Here is a 14,477-nt window from a genome sequence, read left to right on the forward strand (position 1 = left end):
ATTACACCTTCTTGGAGAAGGCGGAAGTGAGTGTCAGTTATCGTACGTTGACCTGACAGGTAACTTCTGACAGATTCCGTTCTACGGCTATTTTTTTTTTTACCCATCTTCACCCCCAACGTAATGTAATGTTGTGACCCTTTGGCTGTGATCATAGCGTAATATCTGTGTTAACTGTGGCAAGCAGGACCAAGTATTATTATTGATTCGAGCGACGGCGGGTCGCTGGATCAATTATGATTGGAAAAATAAACAATTAAATTGGGAAAAAATGATTGACATATCTATATATCTATAAAAGTGAAAATGCCTGTCTGTTTGTCGGTGTACATTTCCATGCGAAATAACTCTGCCAATTTTCAGCCTACAGACTCGAGATTTGACATAAGGGGTATTGAGATTTGGGAAAATATTTTAATCTGTTTGCGGCCAGAAAATTGGCTGTTAAAGGGTCAAAGTTCAACGATTTGACCTTTGAGACTCTACCAAATTCCTCCGCAAATTTTGGATCTGAACACTTGAAATTTTAGATATAGATTACTTGGACATGAATCTAACTTTATAATTTGATTTTAGCCCCAAAATATAAATGTTAATGGGCCAAAATTGGGGTCAAACTTAAAAAAAATTACGTTTGCGGTCTCTACCAACTTTTCTATATGGTAGTTAAGGAAGTCTATTATAGAGAAAGGCATTACCGTACATATTCACACTTTTTAATATGTACATATGCACATAAAGGTATGAACAGTACAAAGGGTCCGAGCAAAACCGGGCGGAACTGCTAGTAATATAATAATATCGCAAAAGGAATGTGAAAATAAAAAAATAGATGTAAATATGATTGTTGGTTTGCATAAACAAATAACTAGATTGGGGTTACATTAGCTATTGGTCTGAGACAGGTAATGATACACGTGATGAGATGCAGGTTTGGAGAGATTCTAGTCCGTCTTTAGCTGGACATCAGAGAGAACGGACAACTCAAAAAGGGGAGTTGGTCTCTTCATGGCGCGGGGGGAGGCGTCATCTCAGGCATCCAAGGTGTAAAACGTGTAATCTCTGAAGATGCCGACCGGATCGTGAAAATACCCGAAAGTATCCTGTACCTCTATAAGGCCACCATTCGCCCATGTATGGAGTATTGCTGCCACATCTGGGCTGGTGCATCTGCTACTAGTCTCTCGCTCCTTGACAAGGTTCAAAAGAGAGTCGCAAATCTGATAGGCCCTGAACTGGCATCTAAGCTTCAGCCTCTGTCCCATCGACGAAATGTTGCATCCCTCTGCCTGTTCTACAAGTATTTTAGTGGTGAATGCTCTGATGAACTTCAATCACTTGTGCCCCCACGACGCGAGCACCCTCGACAAACCCGACAGGCTACTAGATCCCACCCCCACATTGTAGAGGTCCCTAGATGTAAAAGATCTTTTTACTCCAATAGTTTCTTCCCCAGAACCGCAAGACTCTGGAATTCCATTCCAGGTCCCTGCTTCCCCAACAGTACTGACGTGCAGAAGTTCAAGTGTAACGTGAACCGACACCTTGCTGCCCAAATCCCTACATAGTACCCCAGTAGTTGTTGCCCCTGATAGTAGCCCCCTACACCAAAGTGGCAATTTGCCTTGTTTGGGGTGAAAATGTAATAAAAAAAAATAAAAATAAATAAATAAATAAATGTTCGTAAATAATTCAGGTATGTGTTGTGTTATTTACATCTGTTAAAAGGAACTGATTGTCTACAACTGTTTCGATACGTCCACGTCAGTCGTTTCCTGTTAGAACTGTTGCATAAATGTTAAAATGCACACACTAGACGATCAACTAAATGATACGACGTATATATATATATATATATATATATATATATATATATATATATATATATATATATATATATATATATGCACGCATTTACACGTACATGGATATACAGATAAAATATAAAACCCACATATCAACATATACGTCAGAAGCTAAAAATTGGTACCATGCCTAAGAAAGATTAACAAGGTGTTGGTTTACGTTGCATTTAAACTTCTGCATATCAGTACAGTATGGGAAGCAGGCAGCAGGAAAAGAATTCCAAAGTCTAGCTGTTCTAAGAAATAAGCTATTTGAGTGAAAACTTTCTGGCATTTAGGTACCTAAACAGTTAAAGAGGTGTAATTTTGTTGCTAAGCGTATTTGTCGAAGATATGTGCGTCGAGGAGACACAAATGCAATGAGTTCATCATAGCACATTCCATTAAAATATATGTAAAACAGGCACGGGGATAAAAAAAATTGCGGTGATGAGACAGGGGTTAGAACTTAGCTGACAAAGCGGGGCTTATTAGATTGTAGACCCCTTTTTTTGGATCCTATTCAAGATGGAGAAATTAGTGATAGATGCACCGGACCATATATGACAACAATACTCCATACGTGGGCGAATGATGGCCTTACAGCTGTACAGGATACTCTCAGGTGTGAGCAGTTTTCTAGAACGATAGAGAGAGCCCATATTCCTTGCAGCAGCCTTCAGATATCCTTAGTGTATTTATTCCAGTTCATATTTCCTGTGAATGTTAAATCGAGGAGTTTGAAGGAAAGAATTTTCAGGTAGGGTGTTATTTGTCATAGATGTTTGTGGTTGGAAAGGTTTATTGTAATTGTTAACGGAGAGCTAGTGTAGGGGAAAGAAAACAATTATAACTTTACAAACGTACCTTCGTATCGGTATACGTAATAAAATCAAATGGACGAAAAAATACGCAAATAACAGATGAGATGAAGCATTTTATTTTGCTAAGACTAAGAAAGCTTCATTACGTCGACTATTTGGGGAAATTATAGAACTATCACGAGTAAATGATATATATGTATAGGGTGTCCATTAGGTCTGGCTACATTATGTAGCCAGACTTTGTGGAAGCATCCTCTAGATTATGTAGCCAGACTTTGTGGGCACCCTATATATATATATATATATATATATATATATATATATATATATATATATGTGTGTGTGTGTGTGTGTGTGTGTGTGTGTGTGCGCGCGTGTGTGTGTGTGTGTGTGTGCAGGGTGCCCACAAAGTCTGGCTACATAATTGTGGACACCCTGTATATATATATATATATATATATATATATATATATATATATATATATATATATATATAATCACATTCAAACAAGGTACTGTTTGAATATATGGTTAAGTGGCAGTTTTAGTCATTTAGAACTGCTTTAAAGCTTCACCGCTCACTCATTTCAAACAATTATAACAGTTTATAGATCACCTCCTCAGCTATAATGTAAAAAAAAGTTCAATTGTGGTTCAGTAAAACGAAAGTTATGATTAATTTTCTGGTGTTTAAAATCGCAAAAATATACAAGGCCGTGAGCGACGTTTTTTTATGTTTGGTTTCCATAGCAACGTCATCGCTCCAGCGACAACTATCGCGAAAAAAGAAGTAATTCGTGAAACAGATAGAATAAAACCATGAAAATGAAATAATTGGGAGTATTTTATTGAAAGCAGACGAGTGCTGTACATTTTATTACATATGTGCTTATGGGGAAAAAAAAGACTGAAATTAAACAAAGAACAAGTGAATTTATTGGAAACCTGCAAAAATCATGGATTATAGAAAAATACGAGCATGAAAAGTAATATGGTTAAGCTTAAACATGGAAAAGTAAAGGACTAGTTGTTAAAACTGGAAAAGAAAAGAGACAAGATATTATAGTAAAATAATAATAATAATTTTATAACTTAAAATGTTGCAGCATTAAGAATTTTTTAAATTCAATTTATAACATTATATAATCAATTCTTAATGCTGCAATATTTTAAGTTATAAATTTATTATATTTTTTACTAGAATATCTTGTCTTTTTCTTTTCCAGTTTTGACAACTAGTCCTTTACTTTTCCATGTTTAAGCTTAATCATATTACTTTTCATGCTCGCATTTTTTATAATAAATATATGTAAATAATAGAAAAATGTGAGAATGTTTTTATTTTTTTTCTAAAAATATTGATGCCATTATATATTTATTTTAACCGACATTGGCACTGTTTAGATTATAAACAGAAAATACCTCCTGTCAAAGAATCTTTCTAACCTGAATAAATATTTTTAAAGACATGTAAAAGAAATACATCTTCTTGCAAAAAAAAAAAACATAGTAGAAAAGAAATAAAAACAAATAGAAAAGTCAGAATCAAATATCGATTTGTTAGAGGCAATGCTCTATGGGTCTAATGCCAAGAATCTGATTGTTTTTTCTTTATATCAGAGTTTCATTAAAACAAATAATTGTGTTCGTCCTGCTATAATTGAATAGTCAACATGAAAGTTAAAAAAAAAAACAAATAAAGCATGTGTGGTCCCCCGTGAATGCACAATGAACGAGGCATAAAAAATGATTAAGTTAAGCATTCCCCCCCCCCCCATTTAGCCTTAAAAATCCCCAAGGTACGTCAAATCCTGTAAAAATGGACAAACGGTGCAGTTTTAGGCCTTAACATATGTAAATTTGAGTTCTACATCATGCAAAAAAAGAAGTGACCAAGTCCATCATTGCTCCACCCCCTCCCAATTTAACCTCAAAAGTCCCTAAGGCTTTAACATGTTTAAATTTGAGCAAAACTGCTAAATAGACATACACAGAAAATTTTGGACAAATATGGTAAAATAGTCCCAAAATGTAGTGTTTTTATTAGCCCTTAAAAGAGCCCCTGGGACACACCCAAGAGTTATCGCGAAGTATAGACAAACAAAATTATATAAACATCAGTTAGTTTCAACTTTTCAGAAAGTTCCATAAAAATCTAAGGCATCAATTTTTTTAATAAGCACAAAAGTGTCAATTTTGCCTTAGATTTTTATGGAACTTTCTGAAAAAAATTAATGCCTTATATTTTTATGGAACTTTCAAAAAGTACCCCTGGATGGGCGGAGGGGACAACCGGAGTTTTATCAGAAAATTCGTTCTGTTACCTTTTGACTCATATCATGTTTAATGTTTGTGCCAAATTTTAAAAAATTCCAAGCCGTAATTATTGAGAAAACTGCGGAAAGACGAACAGACAAACGGATGAACGGACAAGGGTGAATTTACAGGTCCACCCTTCTTCTTGTCGGGAGACCAAAAACTTTTTTAACAATCGATGCGATGCCTCCGTTCAGTCTTGAACGACAAAAAATGCCCCCGTCCTTAGTGGCAGCTGCGCGTGTAATTGTGCGGCAAGTGTTGCGTAATCTCCAACCACACCTCTCCTGAATCGGCACTGTTTGAGTTCAGTGGCAAGGAGAAGTCCAGGACGACTGCAAACAATGCTGAGATAAGCAGAGAGCACATATAGCACCTGGAAGACCCAAATGGTCACCCATCTGATACTAGCCAGGTTCATCGTTGCTTGACTTCGGTGATCTGATTATGCCGTATAATCACATTCACACACCCAGTAATTGTACATGAAACAATATAATGCACTGTGTTTTTGATCGATCTCAACCGTTTCTTCCATCAGAACAAACTAATTTGGATATTCCCCCCCTCTCTCTCTCTCTCTCTCTCTCTCTCTCTCTCTCTCTCTCTCTCTCTCTCTTAAAATCTCCCAAGTACAGACATCAAGCTCCGATTGCAACGAAACTCCCGTTATATTGAGGAGAACAGTGGTCGGATCGAACGCAAATGATCAATTTCAGATCGATATGGAAACCTATCACTTCTGTCACGTCTCACTGTCTGTAATGTTCACTTGTTTAGCTGTTATTGTTCGAACAATGTTATTGTATAGAAATAAGATAAAACAACAAAGATGCCAGAGATGAAACTCGGTCAGATCATGCCATGCATGTATACTAGCAAGCAGACCCGAACTTAGCAGGGATTTAATGATGATCAACAAATGTTTCACACTCCCATATTTTTTTATTGTCATCGATATCACGAATTTCCGCGATATCGTCCATTTTTCAATCAAATCGATTGATTGCCTGCTTTCGTTAGAAATCCATCGCAGTGCTCTGGAAATAAACTTTACATGCCTCTCACATTGACTTAGTTCACAATACATTGTAATCTACATTGCACTGTAGAGAACCTACTGCTGATTTTATTAAATTGTTTTTATATATAATGGCGTGAATTAAATTTTAAAATACAAAAGTCAAGTATCATGCTTCAATTGTGCTCTAAACAGAAAAATTAATATCGAACGCGCCCCTGTAATATCAAAGAATATACTGTTGATTTTATATGTCTGGTCTTACTGCTTGTGCTATGATAATGGTTTAAATTAAGCTTTAAACAGAAAATGCAAAGTATCACGATTCAATTGTGCTTTAAACAAAAACACATTCATTTCGAACACGCTTCTGTCCTATTAAACAGCCTATTGTTGATTTTATATGCAAGGCCTTTCTGCTTGTGCAATCATAAAACTTCCCAACTGCACCTGTGATGTTAGGCTGTGTAAGATGTTAACTTTTGTTAAAATCGCGTGTTCCTTCTTTCATCTGGTTTTTTCAATTATCGATTATCGATACTAATCGAAGACATTCCGATACTAAACCTATCTCATTTAAGAACACTGCTAGATATATAAAGTACATTTGTGCGAAATTTCGTAAAAATCAGCTCAACCGTTTTCAAGTCGATAGGAAACTAACTCTCTCACACACACAGACAAAACCCACATATATATATATATACATATATATATATGTGTATATATATATATATATATATATATATATATATATATATATATATATATATATTCTACTTGTTTAAATATGCCGTAAGAAAGAGTACTGTGCCACATCTGAGAAACCCTTTCCTAAATTGATAGAGTACAAAACTAGCTTCGTAATCTAGTGAGCGAATACCTTTTCTCTTCCCTACTTTTCTTTTTTCTCACAGCAGAGACGTTTCAAGCCTAGTTCTGCTCTATCATTATTTTCATGGCAGGTGCTCGAATGAGCTCCTATCTACCGTACCCTCGTGTAACGGCAACTCTCAACAGTCTCCCTTACTTTTATATCTGCCTAAAACAAAACGGAAATTCCACGAGCAAAGTTTATTTCTGTGGAACAAAATACCACAGGGATACTTCTAAGCTGGCTATCACACCCTGCTTGTTTTGCTGCAGCTCATCACAAAAAAGATCAATACAAGATTTAAGCAATTTTCGCTCAGTAGTTTCCGAGAAGAATTGGAACGGACAGACAGACAAAAAAAAAACAGGCAGACAGAATAAGAGAAATATAAAATAGATATAGACAACTATAGGCACCGCCACCTACAAATAAAAACATTACGTATGAAACCAGTAACAATATATATATATATATATATATATATATATATATATATATATATATATATATATATATTTATTGATCTCAACCGTTTCTTCCATCAGAACAAACTAATTTGGATACTCCCCCCTCTCTCTCTCTCTCTCTCTCTCTCTCTCTCTCTATATATATATATATATATATATATATATATATATATATATATATATATATATATATATAAGAATACGAAAAGTATAAAAGCTTATAACTTTTCTTTATTCGTTTTCAATTGGTGACGTGCAGGAATACAAAATAATATTATGAAAAAAAATTTTTTTAACTTTTTTTATAAGTACATAATTTTTAACCGATCCTTCAGTCTTCATCGGTGTAATGAAAGTATGAGCATGCATGGAAAAAAAAAAAAATATATATAGAAAAAATATATATAAGCAAGCGTTGTTAACCCAACAGAATATATATATATATATATATATATATATATATATATATATATATATATATATATATATTCTGTTGGGTTAACAACGCTTGCTTATATATATATATATATATATATATATATATATATATATATATATATATATATATATATATATTCTGTTGGGTTAACAACGCTTGCTTATATATATATATATATATATATATATATATATATATATATATATATATATATATATATATGGGTTTTTTTTGTGTGTGTGTTTTTTTTTTTTTGATAATTTTTCATTGTCGCTGCAGAGGGCAGTCAAACAAGAAAAGAAAAAAAAACAAAAAAAAAAACGCCTTACATGTTGCGAAACGCAAAAAAAAAAGAAAACAACTAAAATTATAATATATTATTTAATTGGAATTCATTATTGAGATGAGTATTATTTATTCATTTTATTTATTGCGGACTATTATCCTCATCTATTCTTAGTTGTTTCACGACGTTTCGGCCAACTATTCATCTGGCCTTCGTCAGGTGGTAACCCAAACAGGATAGGAACTCTGAATCTCCTGACTGCATCCACTGCAATTACTGTGTGGGACGACAACAACTACGGAAGGCAGTAATTGGTGAGAGGACAACAACTATGGAAGGCAGTAATTGCTCAGGATGCATTCAGGAGATTCAGAATCCTATCCCGTTTCGGTTACCACCTGACGAAGGCCAGAGGAATAATTGGCCGAAACGTCGTGGAACTACTAAGAAAAGATGAGGATAATAGTCCGCAATAAAATTAATAAAATTATGATGCTGCATTGACTTTTGTTTTTGATCATTGCGATGCATTAAACCATCATCTAATCTAAACGGAGGAAAACGATATTGCATATCTTGACTGATAATAAGTAGGTGATGTATTAGTTACAAAATGGCGCCGCATAATTTGATAGAAACGAAAACATACCTAAAAAAATAAAAGTGTACAAAAAAATTATGCAATAGTTCATTTTGGAAAACTGCCATTGTAAAAACTTTAGATGATTCTCAATTGTTTGTGTAACCTCTAAGTGCTTGCATGCATACCTGATAGCATCTTTTCTTAAGTAGGTAGCGAATAGTATTCTGAGCTCTTGGACAGTCTGAAGTGCAACCTTGCTTGTACCGGGTGGGCCTAAACATAATAATCCTAAGGTGTTCTATTGGGTTTCGGTTAGATGAACGTATAGACCAATTAATGGCATCAATTTTTTCATTCTCCAGAAAAGTTTTTTGGTTGGTTGTTTTTGTTTTACGGCATATCAACCCTTTTTAGGTTATTTGATGCCGAATCCAGTGATTTGGAAGACATTTTTTTTATAGAATATATTTGTTGTTTTTTTTTTCAAGTCGGTTTGTATTTAACCCATAGTTGAGACCCTAACAGGTACTATCACTCCCAGTCATAGTGGACCTGGGAGCAATGGCAATTAAAGGGTGGCTCCACACTCCCCAAAGCTCGCAAGCTGGGGCGTCACTATCGGATATAGTTTAAGGTCATATCCAGGACCCCTCCAAGAAGTGCCTGCATACTTCAGCTACATGAGCTTGGGCGTTGTCGTGAACCATGCGAGATCACGGTTTCACTGCACCAGCGTAGCTTCTGTACTCCATCCACAGATATGTCTCACCAGATCATCACTGGCATCACCTCACAAAACCAATCATGCTAAATGATGCTGCAAGCAGCTTTCACTTCTGTTGCGTATTCTCAAAATGAACCTGCTCTCATCGGTGAAGAGCAAAGGGCGCCAGTGACGCCAATTTTGGTGATCTATCTCAAATACAATCGAGTTCTATGGGGCTGGACTGATTATATGATCCCCTAAAGGAGGTTGTGCCGTCAGATCGGCCCCATGGAGCCTATCTCTGATTGTTTGGTCAGAAACATTAACACCAGTGGCCTGCTGGCGGTCATTTTTTAGGGCTCTGGCAGTGCTCATCCTATTTCACCTCCATAAAAGCGCAGATATCGATCCTGCTACGAGTTTAAGGATTCCATGTGTGTGTGTGTGTGTGTGTGTGTGTGTGTGTGTGTGTGTGTGTGTGTGTGTGTGTGTGTGTGTGTGTGTGTGTGTGTGTGTGTGTGTGTGTGTTTTATTGCATGTGCAGTTGCGCATTCTATATTTTAACATTACGCTCAATTCGACATAAAAATAGCGCTTGAAAGTACCCGCATGGAAACAACGTCCCGATAAGTCTGTTATGGAAAAAATGGCGTCACCCAAAACGCAACATTAATATTAACGCCTTTTTCGGAGTTCGGATATTTATATTAGCGAATAATATTGATGAACACTTCGTAGAAATATCGATAAATATTGATTATGTCTGTCTTTAACACCAACCTACATGTATTATATGTATATATATATATATATATATATATATATATATATATGTATGTATGTGTATATATATATATATATATATATATATATATATATATATATATATATATATCAGAATGTGGGAGATTATTTTCTTCTTCTTTCTATCTATCTTCTGTCTATCTTCTTCTATTCTTCTTCTATCTATCTATTCTTCTTCTATCTATCTATTCTTCTTCTATCTATCTATTCTTCTTCTATCTATCTGTCTTCTATCTATCTATATAAATAAAATGAACTCATTTTTTCTCGTGTGAGTTTGACCTTACTAGCATTAAAATCAGGACATTACATGCAAATGTAATGTGCACAAACTGCAGCACAGGATCTGAGGTGTGTTATAGGCCTATTATCCTTACAATTCCTCGATTACCGTACATTCCTATATTTTTTCCCGGCGAGAGCTCACTGCCAAAACCGGTTAGAATCAATGGAAGTTGTACAATCTTTTCTCTCTATTAAATTCCTACTACTCCTGCTACCACTTAACACCGCTGAGAACGCGTCCATAAGGAACAGTGGGAATAAACACCGATTTGGAATCGTAAAGGGTTATTAAAGCCATTTTTCCCATTTTTTTCGCTTCTCTCCCATAAAAAACTTAATAATTACGGTCCAATTAGCATTATCTTTTTGCCTTTTTGCTTTTTTTTTCCTTTAACGTACAACGCAAACTGCGTGACTACTCGGATTTTACTTCCGGTTTTGACAACTCTAACCACAGAATCTGACTATGAGCTTTATTTATTAGTACTAAAAATTAATTATTAAATAAACAAACAATTTCTTTGTTACCATTTATTATTCGAATGAAACGATACCGTGATATTACTTGCATTTTACTTAAAAAAAAACAAACGAAAAAAATACTTGCATTTTACGTAAAAAACAAAAACAAAAAAATTAAATAAATAAACACGCTAAACGTCCGATTAAGATTAGCGAGACTACTAAGTTTATACTTCCGATTTTGACGACCCCAACCGAGGAATCTTAATATGAGCTTCGTTTATTACTACACAATTATTTTTAAAACTAACATCTCATTTTTTTTTTAGAAATTACTATTACAACGCAACGAGATCGTGAAATTACTTGCATTACGCTTGAAAATCAAAAGCAGAAAAAAAATTAATACTATTACAACGCAACGAGATCGTGAAATTACTTGTATTACGCTTGAAAATCAAAAACAGATAAAAATTAATACTATTACAACGCAACGAGATCGTGAAATTACTTGCATTACGCTTGAAAATCAAAAACAGAAAAAGAATTAATACTATTATAGGCACCGCCAAAAATGGCCGCAAAATCAATGTGTTGTTGTTTTTTAAAACGAAATTACATTTATTAAAATCCATTATTTCTGAGTAACTTTTTTTTCCAGAAAGATAAAACCCTGAATTTTATCATATAGTTAACAGAATAATGTAAAACTTTTTCTACTATTTTTAATAAAATTTTAAATGTTAAATTTTCCCAAAAAGTTAACAATTGACATTTTTTGTCTTGTACAAAAAACGTACACAAATATTAAAAAAAAAAGGTTTTTGAAAGAATTAATTTATTTATTTATTGTCTAACTAAGATTTAGGATAATTTTCTAAGAGAATATGCAAAAATATTATAATATAAGTACCTAGATTTCAAATAATTCCACTTATTCATATAGGTAACCAGTAATTTCGCGTCGATCTAGAGTCTAGATCGACACTGTTTACGTTTGCGTTTGATAAGAAGCAAACTATGGAAGACCAAACAGGCCAAAAAAACTTATTTTTCAGTGATGAAAATTTCAATGTATTATTAACGCTGAGGCTGGCCAGTACCAGATGAGTGACCATTTGTATGAGTTTGGTTTTTAATGTGTATGTGTGTGGGGGCCAGGCTCCCCAAAGTGGGGGGGCAATTTTAAGCAGAATAAAAAAAAATTATTTCAGCGCGTTTGGTCCACCGTAGTCGAAAGGCGGCAAACGTTTTCAAACGGGATCGAAAAAAATGATGCTATTTTTAACACAAAGGGCACAATATTTATCGAATTTTTTTTGTATCGATTCTTTAAAGCATGCCCTGTTTAATAATGGTCATAAATTGTTAATTTATTTATCAAAGATTTTAAAATGGCTTTTTTCCTATAAATATTTAAAAAAAATTTGTTTTTGTTTTGCTTAACTTAAATTAATTATTTTACTTAACATATTCACCGAATGTCACACTTCAAAACTCAAAAGCGGGATAATTAAACACAATCGAATTTCTGATATTCAGACGTCTAAATAAGGTATGCAAACAAGTCTTTTTTATCTATAATTCTGTCCCTTACAACAACACAATAGGTTTTGTTCAGTTTCAGATGATTATTTAAAGCATATTTGTTCCCACTTCAAAACAAGGGGGTTTGTAAGCAATATATATATATATATATATATAAATATCGTTTATGAAAAATAAGTAGACCCTTATAAAGTTCATTCTTCTCTTAATAATCGCTGAAAATTTCGTATTGATCGGAAAATTACCTGATTTTTGGTAGATTTTTAAAAAGACGGTCCGTCAAAAAGTACTGACCTGCTCCCCCCCAGTTTTGGCGGTGCCTATACTATTACAACACAACGAGATCGTGAAATTACTTGCCTTACGCTTGAAAATCAAAAACAGAAAAAAATTAATACAATTACAACGCAACGAGATCGTGAAATTGCTTGCATTACGCTTGAAAATCAAAAACAGAAAAAAAATTTATACTATTACAACGCAACGAGATCGTGAAATTACTTGCATTACGCTTGAAAATCAAAAACAAAAACATTGCCATAAACTGCGCGACTATTCGGTTCCTACTTCCGGTTTTGACGACTCTAACCGACGATTCTAACTATGAGCAATTTACTATTTAATTTTATTATTTACATATTTAAATCGTGTAATTACTTGTATTCAAATTGAAAAACAAAAACAAAATAAAAAAAAACCAGATAAAGGTCCGATTAAGATCAGAAAATTATGATTGCTTCTTCATTGCTAAACAATTCTGTGCGTGTTTACATTTACATTTATGAATGCTTCTTCTTCTTCTTCTTCTTCTTCTTCTTCTTCATTAACGTAATTGCATTTGCTACATACTTAGTTCCCCACAACTTGTCCATCAAACCCTTTCGATTTAATGTAGTCGGCTCGAAAAACAGTCTTTAGCTGTATCTTTCAAACATACAACTGCTGGCGGACACCGTTGGTTACGTTACGTTCGCGAAAGTCAATTCAAACTAAAAGAAAAACTCTGACACTGTTTAATATTATTTTTAACTTATTTACCCAAAGTTAACATATTCATCAGAGTCCGCGACCATTTGTCTTCTCCAAATACAGACATAAACACTGTGTTCTTCGAGATGATTAAACATTTTACATTAAATAAAAACACTAAAATATCAAACCATTATGTTCTGCAAGAGTACCACTTCTTACATTTTCGCATTTTTTTTTCTCTTTGTAGAAGTCGATTGATAAGAAACATGCATTTTCTCTTTTTATTAGACTTTTCCATTAGACACAAATTGAGCCACAGCAACGCGTGGCAGGGTAAAGCTAATATATATAATTTATTCCACGGCCAAACAACGTCGTGGTTCTTGTGGGCTACGACGTTGTTTGGCTGTGGAATTTATTATATATAATCTCTCATATTCTGAAAATCCTATCATTCATTGCTCGCTAGGTTAGTATTGCTGGATGGTGTCGTCCTGTCGAGTTGAAACTCCTACTTGTGAGACATCGGCTTGGGCTATTAGCTGGTTGGATGACCGCGTCCCTTGTCGAGACAAAGTAGGTCCGTTTCATAGTCGGCGCATTTTGCTTGATATGTGTTAGTTAATAGAATTTCTTGTGTGCGAGGCGTTTGCATAGTTGGCAGAGTGCTTGCCTCGCATGCAAGAGGTCGGGTTTCGAATCCTGTGTTCGGATGTGTCTAACTGATGATCCTAAATGAGGGCGAAACCCGAGTCTTGGACTTCCGGTTCGTTGACTGTCATGGCTCTTTTGGGCTATGAAGTTGTTTGGCTGTGGAATTTATTATATATATATATATATATATATATATATATATATATATATATAAATAATAAAATGGGTTAAGAAATTCCAACAAGAGAAAGGTGAATATTAAAATAAGGGGGCTACCAACAATGTGTATTTTATAACATAATTTTATTATTCCGTGTTTTGATTTTTCATTGAAAATTATGTGTAGGTCATTGTAATAATGTTTTTAAATCATTGAACTCGTTTTTAACGCG

The 14,477-nt window shown here is 34.2% G+C and overlaps 1 protein-coding gene across 4 annotated transcripts in view; it reads left to right on the plus strand.

The window, feature by feature from the left end:
- Positions 1–14,477, plus strand: part of LOC145260617 (sodium/potassium/calcium exchanger 4-like) — a 605,323-nt gene that overhangs the window by 454,028 nt on the left and 136,818 nt on the right. The gene's annotated exons all lie outside the window — the stretch shown is intronic.

Source organism: Euprymna scolopes, chromosome 36, assembly GCF_053919585.1.
Source record: "Euprymna scolopes isolate OS-2025 chromosome 36, ASM5391958v1, whole genome shotgun sequence".
In the NCBI taxonomy this organism is placed as follows: domain Eukaryota; kingdom Metazoa; phylum Mollusca; class Cephalopoda; order Sepiida; family Sepiolidae; genus Euprymna; species Euprymna scolopes.